This window comes from Gracilinanus agilis, chromosome 2 (genome assembly GCF_016433145.1).
Source record: "Gracilinanus agilis isolate LMUSP501 chromosome 2, AgileGrace, whole genome shotgun sequence".
In the NCBI taxonomy this organism is placed as follows: domain Eukaryota; kingdom Metazoa; phylum Chordata; class Mammalia; order Didelphimorphia; family Didelphidae; genus Gracilinanus; species Gracilinanus agilis.
Window position 1 is genome coordinate 170,642,064 of NC_058131.1, and position 20,752 is coordinate 170,662,815.

Sequence of the window (20,752 nt, forward strand, 5' to 3'; positions counted from 1 at the left end):
AGGAGGTGGGATGGGGGCGGGGAGAGGGAGGGGGCTGGGGGAGCGGGTAGGCTAGGGAGAGCAGGGAAATGGAGGGGCCTTCGCGAGTAGTACCCGAGGTTGGGGAAGGGAAGAGGCGTTGGAGGGCTTACGTGGGAGGGAAGAAGGAATGAAGTGGAGGGAAGGCTGGTTAGGAGAAGGGATTGAGGGAGTGGGCATAAAGGGATGGGGAGTTTGGCATCGGGGGGCGGGGGTAGAAGAGGTGGGGTGGAGAGGGAAGGAAATTAAGTGAACGATGAGGAATTGATAAACCCTTAGCGTGGGAGGAAATGATGGGGTTTGGAGAGTGATGAAGTGTTAGGAAGGGAAAGCCTTTTGTTCCTATTTTTGTGTATTCCCTGCCGTTTCTGTCAAGGCCAGGGAGGCTAGTGGTTATAGATAGTACTGTTATCCTTATGGAGTAAAGAGGTATAGGTTTTATTGTGTGAAAGTGGGGTTTGTATGTTTTTGCTTTCCATATTCTAGCTGGGGGTTGGGGATGAAGGGTGGGAAATCGGGACCTGATTTGATGGATTTTGTGAGGAAGTGAAGACTATTCAGATTTAAAAGGGGTAGGGGCAGCCATGTTTGCTCCCAGCCACTGCAGTGTAAATAAATTTCCCCCTCCCCCCAAATACCAATATTAATCTGGCTGGTGCCAGTTCAGGTCATTAACCCCCATTCCCCTTCTGCATGTGAACTCTTTTCCTTACCTCTTTCAAAATAACCAGCAAAGTAGGTGGTAATAGTCTCCCTCTTGTGTGCTCTGCTTCCCTTTCCCTTGCTTTTTTCCCCTTTTCCTTTCATTTTAGGTTGCAAACAAGACATTGGAAGGGGGAGAACTGCTGCAAAAATTAACCCTTTTTTGTAAATATGAAAAAATATAAGCATAGAATTTTAGTTAGAAGGACTTTATTGCGACAATTCAGATATGCTTTCCTCTGTAATTAAGAAGTTTTTAAATGCTAAATATTGTGCAAGTCTCAAAACGACAGGATCAACCATATTTTCTGGAATTCTTAAAGCAAATAAGGAAATGGAGTAGGTTACTTTACTTGGTAAGCTCTTGGAGAAGAGCAGGTGGTTTGTTTAATGTAGGAAGACCTCTGTTCATTATCTACCTACTTCATTTTAAAACTAGGAAAATAGCAGTACATGTGTTTCACATTGTGTTTCTGAAAAGTATTTTGCTTATACATGAAAGGTATGTTAAGGAAAGTACTCATTTCTTGCTCTTCCTCCTCTCTATTCCCTACTCTTTCTTCTTACTTTTATGTAGATAACCCAATATAATCCCCAAATGCCAGCACAGTGCAATGATGTATGAAGTAGACATGCAGTCCTTACAGCCTCATTGAGGTTCCAATTATATTTAAGAAGGAACTTTAGGTTACTCTAAATAGAACTGCAGTGACTTTTCTGAAACGATACAAAAATAGCTATTTATGATGCTGAACTGGAAGTGACCTTAGAAGTCTTGGAGGCCAACCACATCATTTTACAGGTGAGGAAACTGAGGTACCAAGAAGTTAAGTGATTTGGCTAAAGTCACACAGCAAGTGTCTGAGGCAGGATTTGAATCTTTCTGACTCCAGGTCCAGTATTCTAGAATGTTAGAAGTAGTGTCTTAGATATGATATATAGTGCAACCTCTTTTTAAAAGATTTCTTTATGGATAGGAAATAGTCTGGAAAGGTTAAGTGATTTATTCAAGATCTCTCAGTTAGTATGGGAGGACCAAAATTTGAATCTACACGTTCTAATTTAAGTCTCATGTTCTTTCTAGTCTATCAACTTATCTAGTTTGTGGAGGTTTTTTCCTTCCTAAAGGATTAAAAGGACCTAAGAACCTGTAGACTTGTTGAATTGAAATATCATGTTAAAGGTGATGTTATTTGTCATCTTAGCAGAGAGATATTCTAGCTTTGACATGAAGATATAATATAAAATTTAGACACTTACATTCTAAATGCTTTTATGTGAAATAAACCAAATACTAATTTTAATACTTGGAATATTTTATTGCTTAAAATTTCTAAATATTAATACTAAAGATTAAGATTTAGAAAAGGTTGCAGAATTAATAATGCTTTTTATAAATGTATTTGCATAAAATTTTCTCTTTTCACATCTGCTGTATTTATACATCAAGTGCTTAATTGTGGAGTATAGAGTTTAAGTAGGAGGCAATATGATATGTTAGAAAAAAATGGAAAAAAATATTAGGAAAAAAATGTAAGACAAAAGATTATAATCAGGAGACCTGGGTTAGAGACCATCTGCTTGTACCTGATGACTCTGTGACCTTAGGTAAGTCTCTAAATTTTTTTAAACTTCTGTTTCTACATTTGTAAAATGGGAGTAGTACTTGATACTGTACTACAGGGAACTGTGGCAAACATCTGTGGGAATACTGTGCATAAAATACTTCAAAACCATAAAGCAATATATAAATTAGTTGCCATTTTTCCACGTTATATCAATACCTTATAGAAATTATTCTCTTCTCCAACTCTGACCTTCCTAATTTTAGCTTTCCCACTTGAGTTATTTGTACCTTTGTTGACCTTGTCATCCATTTTCAAAATTGTAAGTTATCTTTGACTTCTTCCTCCGAATTAAGTTGCTAATAACATCTGTCTAATCCATTCCTTTCTTTCCATTTCCAGTCAATTGAGAAATATGTGTTTTAAATAGCCCTTTCCTTTTTCAATTTTAAATATGATTCTAAGGCATTAGTGTGGCAAGAGCTAGGCAATTGGGGTTAAATGACTTGCCCAGGGTCACATAGGTAGGATGTGTCTGTGGTCAGATTTGAATCCAGATCCTCCCTACTCTAGGTCTACTATCCACTGTGCCATGCAGCTTCCCAGGTACTGTCATTATAGCATTATAATGGCTACACTTGGCTTCCACTTTATCTAATGCCTTAGAAGTTTTCCTTATAGAAATGTATTTCCTTATTCACCCCTATTCCTTAGGCTGGCATTTTTAGACTTTTCATTGTATGGATCTGATATATCTTTAAACAACAAATATTTACAATGTGTTAAGAATATCTGAGATATTGTGCTAGACTTTGTTTACAAAATTAAATGATAAAGTTCTTGTCCTCACAGTACTTACAATAGGGAGATAAGCTAGGTAACCCAAATAACTATGATGCAAACTAGAATATAAATAATAGGACATATTCAAAGAATATACTAAGGAGAAAAAGATTGCCTCTGGCTGAAAAGTTTTCGGAGAAATGTATGGCAGAGGATAGTATTCTATGTATAGAAAACATTTTAAGAATATAGGAGACGTGATATGAGTTGCAGGAGTGTTAACTAGTTCAGTTTAGAAGGAAAAGCATAGAATAGATGAAGAGAAGTACTGTGATAGCTGAATAGCTAGATTGCAACTAGATTGTTTTGGCCCTTGAATGATAGTTTAATGAATATGGGCTTTGTTTAATAGGGAGCCATTGATATAATCAAAGCATTTGGAAAGCATCAGGAAAATTAATCTGAAAGTAGTATGTAGGATGACTAGAGAGAAGAAGCTGATGATAGTTAGAAGGCTATTTCAAAAATCTAGGGCTGGAAGTGCCACTGACCCAAGATCACAGAGGTAGTAGTAAGCTTCTGAGGCAGGTCCTTTGATTCTAGAATCACTGTTCTTTGTACCATTGTACCATGTTACTGTTATAATAGTTCTGAGTAACAGTACCAAGTCCTCAATTAAGATGGTGGTAGTGGGAATGGAAAGGAGAGAATAAATAATAGAGATGGAGAAGTTTGATCAATAGGGCTTGGCAGCAGACTGTAGAAGTGAATAAAAAGAAGGGAGGATAGAAGGAAGAATCAAAGATGTGTCTCAGGTTTATTTTAAACCCATATCTTCTTAGTATTATTTTTAAGGCAGGAGCAGCAAGAGCTGCACAATTGGGGATAAGTTATTTGCCCAGGGAGACATAGCTAGGAAATATCTGAGGTCAGATTTGAACCCAGGTTCTCCTGACTCCAGGCCTGGTGTTCTATCCACTGAGCCACTTAACTGTCCAGTCTCTAAATTTTGAGCTAAGCTAATTAGGAGATATTTTTTAGCTAGAGGGAGATTGTGGTAGGTAAGAGAAATTGGAACCTTGGCTGCAACTTAAAGACTTAGAGAGCTGTCAACGGCACTGAGGGTGACACTTAAAGAGTCACACCACAAATATGTGTTAGAGGTGGGACTTGAACCCAGGCTGTTCTGCTTTCAGGTTACTATGCTATGTTGCTTCTCCATATAGGATTTAATACATTTGTTGAATAAGGGCTAAAATAGAGAAAACTACATTGTTGACATGGAGCTAAGGCAAGGAAAAGATTTGACAAAGATAGAAGAAACACTGGGGGAATAACCTGCAGATAGTGTCCATTACAATAGGTACTGTAGATGAGAAAGGAAGAAGGAAAAATGGTTTCTGACAGCCAAATGAGAAGACCACTCTAACTAGACAATGTGAGTTCATTAGGGGAAGTAATGGGAGGTGAAGTTGGAAAGCACTTAAAGTATACGGTACTGCATTGAGAGTCCCTTTTTCTAGATCATTTCTTATCAGTTATGTGACTTAAGACAGCTTCTCGAGGCCCAGTTTCTTCCTTTGTAGAATTTAAATCATAGTACTTGAGCTTCCTGCTTAAGAGTTGCTTGTAATAGTGTTATAAAGTACTCTTAAATCATATAAAGTTATGTATCAGCTAATTTTATATTATTGACAAAAATAGGGTGATTAGATAAGATCAAAAAAATTCTAGGTTTTATTCTTTCCAGACCTATAGATAGTATTCTTGTTTTTTTAGTTCCTCATTTTAGTCAGCAGTAAGACAGGAAAGAGAGAGTTGGGTTCTGAGTTATGTCTGAGTGGAAAGCTTTTTTAAATTTTTTTAACCCTAACCTTTTTGTATTAGACTTGAGACCACTTTACTGCCTTGGAACCAGTACTTAGTGTAAGGGCTACAATTGGGGTTAAGTGACTTTCTGAGGGTCACACAGCTATAGGGAAGTATCTGAGGCCAGGACCTCTTGACTCCTGACTCTTTAACCATTGAGATTCCTAGCTGCCTGTGGACATTTTTTAATGGTAATTAATTATAAAAAACATTAATATCCATTCAATATTCTCTTCCAGAAACCCTATTATGGTAACCCTATTGAAATCTAACCTATGTAAAATAACATTTTACAATTATAAAATGTTGGGAACACATGAGAAGAGGCCACTGTAGGGTCAGCTTAGGAAAAATACTGTCATTATTTCAGTATCAAACCCTCTTCTAGGGAAAAGGGAACCCTGACCAGCAGTCCCTTTGTCAAGTGTATATCTCCACAATATTGGAGAATAACCTAGATTATCCTACTTGTGTAACTACTAGTATATAGAGTAAGTAAATTTTGTTTAGAGAATGTTGAGTTAAGAGTTTGCATTGTCTATCTCATTGAAGAATTTTAAATATAAATAGGCAGGAACGATTGGGTTATCAATGATATCATAGCTATCCATGTGATAATAAGCAACTTGGCATAGAGGATGTTGATCTTGCCTCTGAGTCAGGAAGACTCTTGAGTTCAAGTCCTCTACTGACATACTAGCAGTGGTTTCTCTAAGACCAGAAGTTGCAGAGCAGATGCAAAGCTACACTGATAGAGGGAGTTTCCTCTAGGAATGAAAACTAATAAACAAATAAATAAATGTATGGCCATATATAAATATCTATATATTTATATGTATACATACATATATACATACATATACATATATATAAAATCATATGTGTATGTGAGAAAAGAAATTATCTTGGCCCTCATTCTTTGCCTTGAGTATTGTTTGTTGATTAGTGTTTTCTGACTCTTTGTGACCCCATTTGGGGCTTTCTTGGCAAAGATACTGGAGTGGTTTGCCATTTCCTTCTCCAGCTTATTTTATAGATGAGGAAACTAAGTGAAACAGGGTTAAGTAACTTCACCAGGATGTCAGGCAAGCTAGTAAGTGTCTGAGGCCAGATTTGAACTCAGGCCTTCCTGATTCCATGTCCAGTGCTCTATATACTGTACCACCTAAGAATATTATGTAGTTTTTTTCAAATTGCTCACCATGCTTCTATTTTCTTCTCTTTTCAGGCCTTCCTTTTCATAGCTGCCAAATTGATATTCATATACAGATCAGGCTACTTTCCAAACCAATACCCTTTAGTTCATGATTTTTTCTTAAAAACCCTTACCTTCCATCTTAGAGTTAACACTAAGTATTAGTTCCAAGGCAGACGAGCAATAAGGGCTAGGCAGTTGGGGTTAAGCATCCACACAGCTGGAATCAGTCTAAACCAGTGATTCCCAAAGTGGGCGCTACTGCCCCCTGGTGGGTGGTGCTGCAGCGATCCAGGAGGGTGGTAATGGCCACAGGTGCATTTATCTTTCCTATTAATTGCTATTAAAATTTAAAAAAATTAATTTCCAGCGGGCTAAGTAATATTTTTTCCGGAAAGGGGGCGGTAGACCAAAAAAGTTTGGGAACCATTGCTCTAAAGCCACATTCAAACATAGGGCTTCCTGACTCCAGGACAGGCTATTGTATCCAGTGAATCATCTAGCTGTCCCATTTCAGGGGTTCTTAACATGGAGTCCTTGAACTTTCTTTTCTTTTTTCTTTCTAATAACCACTATTTCAACATAACTGATTTCCCTTGTAATTTTATTTTATACACTTAAAGACATTCTTTAAAAAGGGGGCTCCATAGGCTTACTATGACACAAAAATGATTAAGAAACTTTGCTTTATTAGCTCTCTGTTACCTATTAGAAAAAAATACAAGCTCCTTCCCTTGGCAAATAAGACAGCCAAACCTTCCAGGCTGTTTTTCATACTACTCCTCTTCGAACACTTTACATTCTAGTGGAACTAAACTTCTATTTGTTTCTATCCTGAATGATATGCCTATGTGCTTTCAAACATTTCTTCCAATCTTTCTTTGTTGAAATCTTTCTTTTTCCTGAAGGGCTAGCTCAGATGCTTCCTGCTTCAGGAAATGTTCTTTCTGTCCTAGGATTTAGAACTGAAAAGGATGTTAAGAGTTCATCTAGTTTAACCTCTTTATTTTACAGGAGTGGAAATTGAGACCCAGAGACTGGAAATGACTTGCCCAGGGTCATATAAGTAAGCTGTGGAATTTCAATACAAATTGTTATGCTGTTTCCAAAAACTGCAAAGTAAAACAGGGCTGAAACAGTGAGTGAAATCTCATAGCCTAATTTAATATGTGTACATGTCTCATCTACTTCCCCTCTCCTTTCCTCCTCCTTTCCAGATAAATTGTCATCCTCTTGAGATCAGGCCCTATCTTGTTTTTCACCATATAATTCCAATTCCTAATACTGTCTTGCTCAGAGTAGGTGATTGATGAATGTTGAAAGAATACTAATGAATAAATATGTAGGTTATTTTCTGAGGATAGCTTAAAAAGAAGAAAAAGAAAATACTCACGTTTTCTCATGTGAAATTTTCTTAATTGTCATGGTTGTTTCCATCAATTACTTTGAAAAAAAGATTTTTATTCATAAGTAGAAATTATTAAGATTTTGTTGTTTGCATTTAATATCTACTTATGGAAAGAATTGAGATGCAATTTTGGCCTTTTACTTTAAGATTGTTAATGCCTTCTGAAAATTGGAAATAATAGCTGAAAGCTCAGTTTTACATTGTATATTCTTCAACATTTTCTAAATTTATTTAAGGATATTTAAAGAAATGAACTTCTAAAATGAATTGTAGAGTTTTAGAATAATTGGGATATGAATAGAAATTAATAGTAAAGTTTGAAAATAGCATTTATGTGTGTTGCTACAAAAGTGTTGAATTGGGTGATGCTGAGGTTAAATCTTGATATTTGAGTACTTTGGCATTTAAGAACATGTAGACACTTTGCAAACTTTAAATCACTATATAAATGTCAACTATTATTGATAAATGGCAATTAAAATGATTTATTCCTTTATAAATAATAGTATTAGCTAAATTTGACTGCAAATAGGCAAAAATGATTTTTTTACCAGTTTATGCCAGTTATAAACTGTTTTTTTTACCAGTTTACCAGTTATAAACAATATAAAAAATTACCAGTTTACCAGTTATAAACAATAAGAATTTAATTCACCTAGGGCAGCTAGTTGACATAGCAGATAGAGTCCTGGGACCTGATTTTACTTGTATAGGCTAATACTTATTTAATTAATGATAACATTGAGCTGGCTCAATTCTTGGGACAAAGTGCTGTTGACCTGGCAGAATAGCACACAGAAATATGAAAAATCTGTGACTCTGGGTTTCAGATACTATGAAATGAATGAATTTTATAATTTTATAGCTAGTTTTCAGGTGTGGAATTTTAGGTTACTTACTTAGAGAAGAACATATTCATTCATTTTGTTCATAGAAACCATATTCTATGTATCTACCTCTTCCTTACACTGCAAAACATATATACTTTAGTACAAAATTAATTCAGTTGACAAATATTTTAAAAATAATTAGAATGTTACAAGGAACTGTGTTAGGTGTAAATGATACAAACACAAAAATAACAGAATTCCTGCTTTTAAGGAAATTCTATTAACTCAGACTAGAAGATTGTACTGAATAATCTTGAGAGACAAATAAAGAGACACATATTGTCTTACTGGAGACAACCTGATCCAGTAAAAAGAATCCCAATTTTGCAATCAGAAGATCTGGGTTGGAATTCTAACTTTACCATTTATTACCTGTTTGAATTTGGGTAAGTACTTTATTCCTCAGTTTCTGTATTTTTAAAATGAGCTTAATTTAGATCAGTAGTGTCAAACTCAAATAGAAGCATTGGTCCACTAATCTAAATCTCCTAAAAAGATTCCTTTGGACCATGTGCTGATTTATTTTTAAAATGTAGTTTTAGCTATATTTGTTTGTTTTTATTTATTTTCTTAAATACTTCCTAATTTACTTTTTTTTTTTAATACTTTTTTTTATTTTAAACCCTTAACTTCTGTGTATTGACTTATATAGATGGAAGAGTGGTAAGGGTAGGCAATGGGGGTCAAGTGACTTGCCCAGGGTCACACAGCTGGGAAGTGTCTGAGGCAGGATTTGAACCTAGGACCTCCCGTCTCTAGGCCTGGCTCTCAATCCACTGAGCTACCCAGCTGCCCCCCCTAATTTACTTTTTTTTTTTTTTTTTTTTTTTTTTAATTTTTTAAACCCTTAACTTCTGTGTATTGACTTATAGGTGGAAGAGTGGTAAGGGTAGGCAATGGGGGTCAAGTGACCTGCCCAGGGTCACACAGCTGGGAAGTGTCTGAGGCCGGATTTCCTAATTTACTTTTTAATGTTGTTTGGATTAGGTATTGTTGTGGGCTGCATGTGGACACCTCTGGGTCTAGATGACCTCTAATTCTTAAACCATGATTCTTCAATAAATATGGTACCAGCCAGCACCGAGTTTAAAAAGAAGTATACCATTATTGTACTGGTGTTCAGTATTCATTTTAGTGCGTATCCTTATGAGAATAATGATTCTCTCAGAGTTAAAACTAAATTTAACAATTGTAGTTTTGTGTAGAAAATGACTTTTTGGATTCTTCTTAACCTGACTTCAGAATGTCATTAAACATAAATTAAACCTTGCCTCTGATAGCAATATAATATAATTGTAAAAAGAATTAGTAGCTTTGGTATTGTTTTACCCTATTTTGTTGTTACTTTTTACTCACAGAGGGTTTTTAGATCTCACAGACTCTTTAGAAATGTGTGGAGAACTTTTAAAATAAGGGAATCTAATTTCAGTGCCCTTGCCCAATTCTTTTCTTATCTTCCTAATGCTATACATATTAAATATTAGGGTTTAAATTATTATTTATGTTTGCTCCCTGGTAGACTTTAATTTTAAGTCTATTTCCCCTGTAATAGGATAACTTGGAAACATTTTCCATTACATGATGTATATCGCCTAAAATCCAGAGATTCATCTGTTTTCATCTGTAACCCTGCTCTCACTTCATCTTTTTCTTTTCTCTTCTTTTTCTGTCTTTTAATTTTATTTTCTATTTTAGTTGCTTTTAAACTACTAGAATTTAGCTTATATTAAACTATTAGCATTGTTTGATACTTTCAAGTTCTAGAAGCATCCTAATATGGTAAACTACTTGCTATTATGTATTATTTACTGGATAACCTTAATAATATAATATGAGTTATATTTAATCATTGGATATATTAAGGCAAAAATATATTAGGGTTTTTATCCTCAAGAATGGTTAAAAATAATTTTAAAGGTGTAAGGTGAAGGCAGGTATTGAATTTTCTTATATTTGTCATTAGTCATTTGGATTAATACTGTTATACTGGAAAATAGAGATTAGACAAAATATAATTTCCTTAAAAGCAGGAATTCTTTTGTTTTTGTGTTTGTATCATTTACTCCTAACACAGTTCCTTATAACACTCTAATTGTTTTTAAAATGTTTGTTAATTGAATTAATTTTGCACTAAAGTATATATGTTTTGCAGTGTAAGGAAGAGATAGAATTCTTTTGCCTGTCTTGTAACTATTTTGATGTAACGTCTTCACTTAGCTTTGAACTTTTAAAGTTGAACCTATATAGAAGAGTAGAGAATATTCTAGTATAATCCCCCTCCCCCATTTAATATAAGAAGACTACTTGAATTTACAAGAGATCATTTGAAAGACTATTTTTTGCATAAAGTACTTATTCTCTGTTGCAATATGCAAAGAAAATGTAATTTTATTTTAATTTAAATTTTTCAGATTTCATGTTAATACAATTTTTAATACTCATTTTCTGACATTTTGCAATCCATGTTTTCTTTCTCCTAGCCCTCTCCCTCCCCAAGAAGGCAGGTAATATGATATAGATTATACATATATTATCATATAATACATTTTTCCATGTTTGTCATGTTGTGAAATTACACATTACTTACACTACAGAAAAATTCATGGAGGAGATAAAAGAGTGGTATATTTCAAATCTACATTTGGATTCCATCTGTTCCTTCTATGGCAGTGGATACCTTTTTTATCATGAGTGCCATGACATTGTCCTGGGTTCTTGCCTTGTTGATAATACTTAAGCCATTCATAACTGATCATCATATGTTATTGTTACTGGTTCTTGCTTCATTTTGCATCACTTTATATAAGTCTTTCCAGATTTTTTGTGATCATCTTATTTGTCATTTATGGCACTATAGTATTCCATTTCAAACATATACCACAACTTGTTCAGCCATTGCACAGTTGATGGACATCCTTTCAGTTTGCAGTTCTTTGCTACCACAAAAAAAGCTGCAAAAAATATTTTTGTACAAATAGGTTCTTTTCCCCTATCTTTAATCTCTTTAAGATACAGACCTAGAAGTGGTATTACTGTGTCAAAGGGTGTACAAAGGAAATGCTTAGTTTTATGGCCCTTGAGGCATAGTTCCATATTGCTCTCCAGAATGGTTATATTAGTTCACAGCTCTACTAACAGTTTAGGGATGTCCCAATTTTTCTGCAACCCCTCCATTGTTTATCATTTTTCTTTTGTCTTGTTAGCCAATCTGGTGGGTGAGAGGTAGCACCCTGGAGTTGTTTTAATTTGCATTTCTCTAATTTGATTTGGAGCATTTTTTCATATGACTAGAGGTAGTTTTAATTTCTTCATTTGAGAATTGCCTGTTCATACATATTCTTTGACCATTTGTCAATTGGAGAATGTTTGGTGTTCTTATAAATTCAACTCAGTTCTCTATATATTTGAAAAATGCCATCTTTATTTTTCTATAAATATTTTTCCTCGGTTATCTGCTTTTTAACCATGATTGCATTGATTTTGTTTGTGCAGAAACTTTTTAATTTAAGGTAGTTCTCTATTACACATCTCATGATCTATGTTTTGTTTTGACCTAAATTCTTCCCATATCTGTAGGTCTGACATATAAAGTATTTTGTGCTCTCCTGATTTGTTTATGGTGCCTCTCTTCATTTCTAAAACCTATATCTGTTTTGACTTTGCCTTGGTATATAGCATGAGTCTATGCCTAATTTCTGCCAGGCTATTTTCCAGTCTTATTTATTTACTTATTTGTTTAGAAAACCCTTACCTTCCGCCTTAGAATCAGTGCTATGTATTGGTTCTAAAGCAGAAGAGTGGTAAGGGTGGGCAATGGGGGTCAAGTGACTTGCCCAGGGTCACACAGCTGGGAAATGTCTAAGGCCAGATTTAAACTGAGGACCTCCCGTCTCTAAGCCTGACTCTCAATCCACTGAGCTACCCAGCTGCCCCCTTATTTTCCAAAGCCTGGATCTTTGGATTTATCAAACACTAGATTGCTGTGATCATTTACCATTGTGTGTTGAGTGTTTAATCTATTCCTTTGGGTCTCCACTCTATTTCTTAGCCAGTACCAGTTTGTTTAGATGGTTGTTGCTTTATAATATAATTTTGAGACCTGGTACAGGTAAACCACCTTCCTTTAATTTATTTTCCATTAATTCCCTTGTTCTTCCAGATGAATTTTATTATTATTTTCTAGCTCAATGAAATAATTTTTGGGTAGTTTGATTGGTATGGCAATGAATAAGTAAATTAATTTAGGAAGAATTGCCATTTTTATTATATTGGTTTGGCCTGCCCATGAGCAATTAATATTTTTCCAATTTCTTAGATCTGACTATGTGGAAAGTATTTTGTTCCCGGGATTGTCTTGGCTGGTAGACTCTTGGGTATTTTATATTGTCTGTAGTTATTTTAAAAGGAATTTCTCTTTCTGTCTCTTGCTGTTGTGCTTTATTGGTAGTATAGGAAAATACCCATGGTTTAAGTGGGTTTATTTTATATCCTGTAACTTTGATTGTTGTTCATTGTTGTTTATTGTTTATTCATTTGAAGTTGTTCATTGTTTTTTCTTAAACCCTTAACTTCTGTGTATTGGCTCATAGGTGGAAGCGTGGTAAGGGTGGGCAATGGGGGTCAAGTGACTTGCCCAGGGTCACACAGCTGGGAAGTGTCTGAGGCCAGATTTGAACCTGGGAACTCCCATCTCTAGGCCTGGCTCTCAATCCATTGAGCTACCCAGCTGCCCTCGTTCATTGTTTTGATTAGTATTTTGGTTGATTTTCTAGGTATACCATCAAACATCTGCAAAGAGTGATAGCTTTATTTCTTCGTTACCTATTCTAATTCCTTCCATTTCTTATTCCCTTATTGCTATAGCTAGCATTTCTAGTACAATATTGAATAGTAGAGACAATAATGGAGAAATTGCAATCTAGAGTTGTAAGGGATGTGAAAGGAATAGTCTTCAAAGTAGGGGTTGTGGTCATGTGCATGTGCAAAGAGTGTGTAACATTCTGTTAGTATATGAAAAGAAAATATTCAGATTTAGAGCAGGATAGCTATTCAGTCCACTTGTAGCCACCACCTGCCACTTTTTTTCTCTTTTCCCCAGTTGGTTTCTACTGCATTCAGTGGCACATGAGTCTTGCTAGGCAAACAGATGTGCAGACAGACATTCTCCACCTGATTTCAGTCTCCAATCCTACATGCCCCTTCCTTTCTTCCTTCATCTTTGCCACAGTGCAAGAATTACCTCTTCAGTCCCCTTGACCAGGCAAAAAGCTTTTTTGTACTATTAATAAAATGTTTATTTCATAGTTTTGTGTATTTTTATAATGTACTTAAATGTAGTTTTTGAATAATCTATAAATAAATACATATTGGGTTACCTGACTTAAAAAGTTTAGACAAAACTGCTTTAGAGGTCATCTGTGTTTGTTATATTGATAGACAAACCTTTTTAAACCAACTTATCTACCAGTCAAGCATCTTAGTGTAGCATACATAGTATTGAGTAATTTGCCCTCAGTCTTACATAGAACTACTCACACCAGTATTCTGAATTTGAAAGCAAAAGTCTACTTTATACTTCTTAGCTTGGAAATGCCATATAGAAACATGTAAACTATTTCCATGAATTATTTTCATTCATTATCATTTAAAAGCTTATTTTCAAGAAATATTTACTACTACAAGGTACTGTGTACAAAAAAAATAAAAACAAATCAAAATTGTGCTTCTTAAGATGGATCGTTCAGGGTCCCAGGCCTCAAGGAATTTTCAGTTTAGTTGAAAAAAATCAAGGTCTATCTATAAAAAGCATAATCAAAGTGGAATATAAGTAAATAAGAGGGGCATGGAGTGTTATGAAAGTTCCTGGGAAAGAGAATTTCCAGAATTAAAGGAATCAGGGAAGATTTTCATGGAAGAAGTAGCATTTATTTGAGTAAGGCCTTGAATGAAGGATGGATAGGATTTCAAAAAGAATGTGGTGGATGGGCACTGAGCAGGGAAACAACATAAAGACAAAGTTAGGCAAGACATTGTATGTGTGTGTTCATATGTTGAAAAAATTATCTGGTAATGGGAAAAATATGATAAAGTTGCAAAGTTTGGAGTAAGTTTATAGCGGATCTTTGGATCACAGATATAAAAGTTGGATGGCACTGCAGAGGTCATTTTGTTAAGACTCCCCATTTTACAGAAAAATAATGTTCAGGTATGTCCTAGCTCATACAGGTACATAGCAGAGGTAGAATTTGAAACTAAGCTTCTTGGTCCAAATGCAGGACTCTTTTTTTCCTTCACTGTGCTTGTGAAGCCCTTCCCATCCTTTGGATTACCTTTTCCAAGCCTCCTTGAGTACTGCCAAACTGTAGGAAGTCACACAACCATACTTTATAGGGTTGATCATAGGAGTTAAAAATGAAAGTGACCTTAGAAATCATCTGGTCCACTCCCCTTATTCTGCAGAAGAGGAATGCAGAGAAGTGATGTCTTGTTTGAAAAAAATACAAATAGTAAGTGGTAAAGCAAACAAGGCATTCTCACTCCAGAGCTAGTGAGTTTTCCCATTATATCAAACTGTATCTGGATTGTTTATAGCAGAATGGTACTACAGTCAAATGGAGACAGTTCTGAGTTTTTTGACAAACTTTGTAGTTTTATTAAATGATTGTAGTTTCTATATTTTATTAAAGTGAAATATCCCTAATGGTAGTAAGCAGTAACAAATATATCACATTAAAGAATTTGGATTTTATTGGCATTAAAAGTTTTCGAGTCACATTTTGTCAGCAGACCTGTGCATTAGGAAGATTAGACTGTCAGGATGTGATGAATGTATTAGATAAAGGCTAGAGGATGGTTGGAGACCAATTAAAAATTAAGTGTAGGCAATGAGGCACTAGACCAGTGATGGCGAATCTATGGCACGAATGCCAAAGATAGCATGCAGAGTGCTCTATGTGCATGTGGCCATCCTTCCTTCCCCCCAGAGTTTATTGCTAGAAAGGCAGATGGACTTGGCAGAACTGCTCCCCTCCTCCTCTCCATTGCGCCTTCCCGCCCCTCCACCCAGCAACCCAGTGGGAGCACACTGGGAATAAGGTGGGTGGCTCACAGGCATCAGAGCTGGAGGGGAGTGGAGTGCTTGGACCATTCCCCTTCCCTTCTCTACACTTGCTGAGGACATTCCTCACTTCATCTGCCCAGCAGCCCAATGGGAGTGCTTTCTCCTTCCCCTTTGTAGAATAATGGAGGGATGGGATGTGCCTGGCACTTGGGGGGGGGCATGGTACTCGGTCTGGGGTTTGGGGGCAGGGTCCAGCACTTTGTCTCTAAAAGATTCACCATTACTGATCTAGACTATGGCAGTAGATTAAAGGGGGACCTAGTTTATGGAAACAGAATTTATAAAATATGGAAACTGATAGGGTGAGGGCAAAAGAGTTTGTGAATGGAGGAAAGACATAGGAAACTGAGTGAAGTTGTTATGGCAATATGTAGATTTCAGAGTGAATAGAAGATGATGATGATGATGTAAGTTATTTAATTTAAGAAGAGAAAAATATCCTGCTTTGGGGGATATTCTTTTGTAGTTTAATATAAATCTGAGATTCAAGGCCTAATTTCTGTTAAATAGCAATCTGATGTCTGGTTAAGAAAAATCCAAAAAGTTATTTTCTATGCAAAAACTACAGTTGTTAGATTTCATTTTAAATTCTGAATCAGAAAATTATTATCTTCATAAGGAAGTTCACTAGAATGATTATTGAACACTGGTACCAAAACAGTATAATTCTTTTTAGGCATATTACTGTTGTTTATACTGTTTTATCAGACTCATGATTTAGAGCTAGAGGTCATCTATACCTAGTGCTCTCAAACACAAGGGCCACATGTAGCTCACAATACTACTAATGAAATCCAAGCCAGATTAAAATGTAATTGGGAAATGATTAACAAAATAAAATTTTAAATTACATTTTAAAACTAAATTAGCATATGGCCTACAGGAATATTGGTCACCCTTGTTTTTATTTGAGTAATCTTTGTTGTTGATTATGGGAAAGTCTATCTTAAATTGTCTTCAAATGGCAACCCCATGTCTATTATAGAGTCAAGAACAAAGGGAAAGGTTATTTCAGTTTAAAGAACCATTGGATAGGGCAAATAATGTGTTGATTTTCAAGTATTTTTTTTTTGTGTTGGTAGAATCAATTGTTAGTAATACCATTTAGGAGAAATAAATAAGGATTTTGAGGCAGCCTAATACTATTTGTAGCTTAGTGGTTGTCAAATGAAGATAATTTTGACTTGAATTTCAGAACAAGATTTGTAGTTGTATTTGGTGAGTCTAGTTTCTATATTTTATTGCACTGAAATGCCTCTAATAATAATAGTAATATCTAGTACACCATTATCTAAATATCCTTGCTTTTCCTTCTTTTAAGGTTTGTGAAATAGTAAATATCCTCTAAAACAGTGATGAGCAAACTACAGCCTGAGGGCCAGATGCTGCCCCCTGAAATGTTCTATCTGGCAGTGGGACATTATTCCTAATCTGATGAATACAATGAGTAGGATACAATACAATTAAACTTTGAAAGAGTTGCCTTAGAAACAGACTGACAGATGAGCATTTTCTTTCCTTTGGCCCCTTCTTTAAAAAATTTGCCCATCACTGCTCTAAAATATGAAACATAGTGGACAGCTGGGTAGCTCAGTGGATTAAGAGTCAGGCCTAGAGATGGGAGGTCGTAGGTTCAAATCTGGCCTCAGACACTTCCCACCTTTGTGACCCTGGGCAAGTCATTTAACCTCTCCATTGCCTAGCCCTTACCACTCCCAATATACAGTATTGACTCCAAGATGGAAGGTAAGGGTTTAAAAAAATAAATAAAAAATAAAAATAAAGTATGAAACATGACAGCTTCAGGAAATAGTCTAGGTTTTTCTTGGTAAAGTTAGACAAATTGTGGGATACAAAGATAGTGATAAATTTTGTAATGAAAAAGAAAACTTATGCTTTTATGAGAGGGATAGGGTATGAATTTCATATAGTAGTTTGATCATGGCCATTGATTTGCAATTGAAGTTATAGGAGGGTTTCTTGGCAAATTTTTGCATGTAGAATTTACATGGAAAACCATAAATTTGTAAACATGCCTTCTGATTAAACAAAATGTGTGTTGATAAGTTATGGTTAATGAATACAAATCCATTTTTAAAGCACCTCTGACTTCTCATTAGTAACTTATGGTAGTAATCTTAGTCAAAGGATACAATGGTATTTCTACTGTCATATGGAGGTCCATAGCATTTTTTGACATTAAAAAGAGTAGCTTACCGAATTTACTCTTAGTCTTTTCCCCCTTTTTGATGGGATTTATTCGTAATTCAGTTCTGGAATTCTAGGAAGTGTATATATTTGTGACCAAAAGCTCCTATAATTTTCTTCAAGTTTATACATATATGAAAATGTGTGTACACAACTCACTTTTCTTGGGCACCTCTTTTGAAATAAGTTACAGTCAAGTTGCTAATCTGTATTAGAAAGGTAATTTTTCTGCAAGAAGTTCTTTACAATAGGGAAATCACAAGTACCCTCTGATCCCCAAATAAAATATGCACACATTCACATACCTTTAAGGCAGCATTTTTATATAGTTCCTCAAAGTTTGGAAAGAATTAAAAATTGGAAGAATGTCTATTAATCTCCTGCCCAATTATTCTTGTGATATTTGTTATAGCATCTATTATGTATTTTATTTTAATATGTTCCCATATGCTCTCCTTACTGCATAATGGTTGATAAATTCACCAGGAATGTTTTAGGTGATAAATCCATAACGAATATTCCTTGCCAATATTGAATTGATAGGAACCATTGGTGAACTTGAAATCATTGGTTCTGAACTGGAATATAGGCTCATGGACTTGGACCCAAGTGATGCTGGATGAGTCACCTCACCTCTTTGAGCTTCAATTTCCCTTTCTATAAACTGAGAATTATAACCCTGGCACCCTTCTACCTCAGAAGGTTGTGAAGAAATGAAAAATAAATACAATTATGGCTTCTAAGAGCACATCTTTAAAGTTTCTAATTTTTAAAATTTTTATAATTATTCATTTAAAGTCCAAAGGGCTTACTTAAGTGTGAAATCCTTTAAGTTTACCCATAGCTTTGGAGTATTTTATTGAATATAGACAAGATACTAAAAGGGAAATAATAGTTTTACCTACCACATTTGTAGGATCAAATTCTATAATGTACACAAAGCTTTTTGTAACCATAAATTGATAGGTATACAATTAAGGGTTAAAGTCATTAAGTTATTTTAAATTGTTTAAGGTATTACTGTTTTGTTACATGGAAAAATAAAGACAGCCTTTCAATGAGAAATATTTTTACCTATGGTTGGACTGTCAGAATTATCAAAAACAAGGTGAGCTCCAAGGAAGCAAGTTGCTTTTTATATTGCATCTGTTTTTTGCTTATTAAGCAAAATTTACCCATCCAGATTTGGGTGTTTTGGGGTATTGTAAATCTTTTCCTGACAATTGATTGCTATTTGTAGTGATATTGCTGACTTGAAGCACCTGCCTAAACTGTAGACTGAAATATAAATTATCATGAATTTTGGAACTTTTTTCCCTCCTTACAAACATGAATGCAGATTAGATAATACCTTGAACCATTTTGGAACGTTTACAACATGGGCTTCTGAGATTGAGCAGTTGTAGGATCTCACTTACCAATGAATAGTGTTGACATATTTCTCTTTTCTCTTTCTTATATTGGTAAATTCCATAATAATATAGTTGATATTATCAGTTTCTCTCTTTATTTTCATATATATATATAAAAAAGATTTTTGCAAGCCTTAAAACTATACTAATGATTGTTATTGTTATATTAGTTCAGTGGAAAGTGTATTCTATTTGGAGTTTTTGTTTTGTTTTGTTTTGTTTTTTTTTTTTACTTCAGCCATGTCCTATTCTTTATGACAATGTGGACCAAACTATGTCAATGCTGTAAACTATGTCAGTGCTGTCTACAGCATTTTTCTGGTAGAGATTCAGGAGTGATTTGCCATTTCCTTCTCCAGGAAGGCAAATAGAAGTTAAATGATTTATTTGCCCAGGGTCACACAGGTAGTGAGTGTCTGATACTGTATTTGAATTCAGGTCTTCCTGACTCCAGGCCCAATACTGTATTCACTGAGTCATCTACTCCTATTTGGAGTTTAGTGGACCTGGATTCTAATTCTGGCTTTGCTCCTATTCTCATTGTAACATTGATCAAATTACTTAAATTCTCTTGGTCTTAGTTTCCTCATTTGTAAAATGAAAATATTGGACTAAATGACTTCAATATTCCTGTTAGTTCTAATTCTCCAATTCTATAATTTCACAATAAATGATAAACTACTGGGAAGGAAAGATAACTGAGCACATTATTCATGAAATTTGTAGGGATAAGCATCTTGAGGTTCAAGTCTGATTTTGTTGTGTGTGGAGATGTTTAGAATAGTATCATATGTGAAAGTGACTGCCCTCATAAACTCAAGATTAAAAAAAAAATTCACAGGATCTTGAAAAAGATCTTAGAGACTTATTAATAAGTTCTGTCTACATGAAAAATAATTATAGAATTGTTAAAATAATTTGGCAAAATGCATTACTGTCATCAGCAGTTATATTTTATAGTTACCTTTTGGGTTGTTGGCCTCATTTTTTTCCCACATTAGGCAAGTGAAGGCAGAGGTTATATAATTAGCACAATTTGTGTGCTATTGGCAAAATAGAGATGAAAATGGTCCACTTCTTACTTATTGTGGATTTTAAAACTAATATCCAATAATTATTATATTTTATAAATTTTTATTAATAATAAACTAAATAAATAAAATTAGAGCGAAAAGATGCTAAAATAACCTAGTCTGCTCGTGAGAGCAAAAGAGGAAGAGGGAGGAGCTACAGAACTTATAAAACAATAATGTGACTGTGCAAACATGGAGGCGCAGGAGAGATTAAAGGGAATTTTGGGAAATACTAAGGGACTTCTGGGGGATGAAGTCCAAGGTTCAAAATCTCCAAACGCCCTGTGATTCTTTTGGAGACCAGTCTCCCCAATGGATCATGAAAACACTATCAACTTAAAAATTGCGGTAATTTGTGGATAAAAGGAAAAGAGAACAAAATCGATGATTGCTAGATTGATAAAAAGCCAATTTTGGGGCAGTCCCCTTTGGCATAAAAGTATACATCCAAAATAAATGCATTCAACCCCCCATAGTTCAAATTTACATCTCAAAGTTCAATCTGGATC

General features: G+C 34.9%; 1 protein-coding gene across 2 annotated transcripts in view; it reads left to right on the forward strand.

The window, feature by feature from the left end:
* The window catches only part of NSD3 (nuclear receptor binding SET domain protein 3), a 154,121-nt gene that overhangs the window by 4,683 nt on the left and 128,686 nt on the right, over positions 1–20,752 (forward strand). The gene's annotated exons all lie outside the window — the stretch shown is intronic.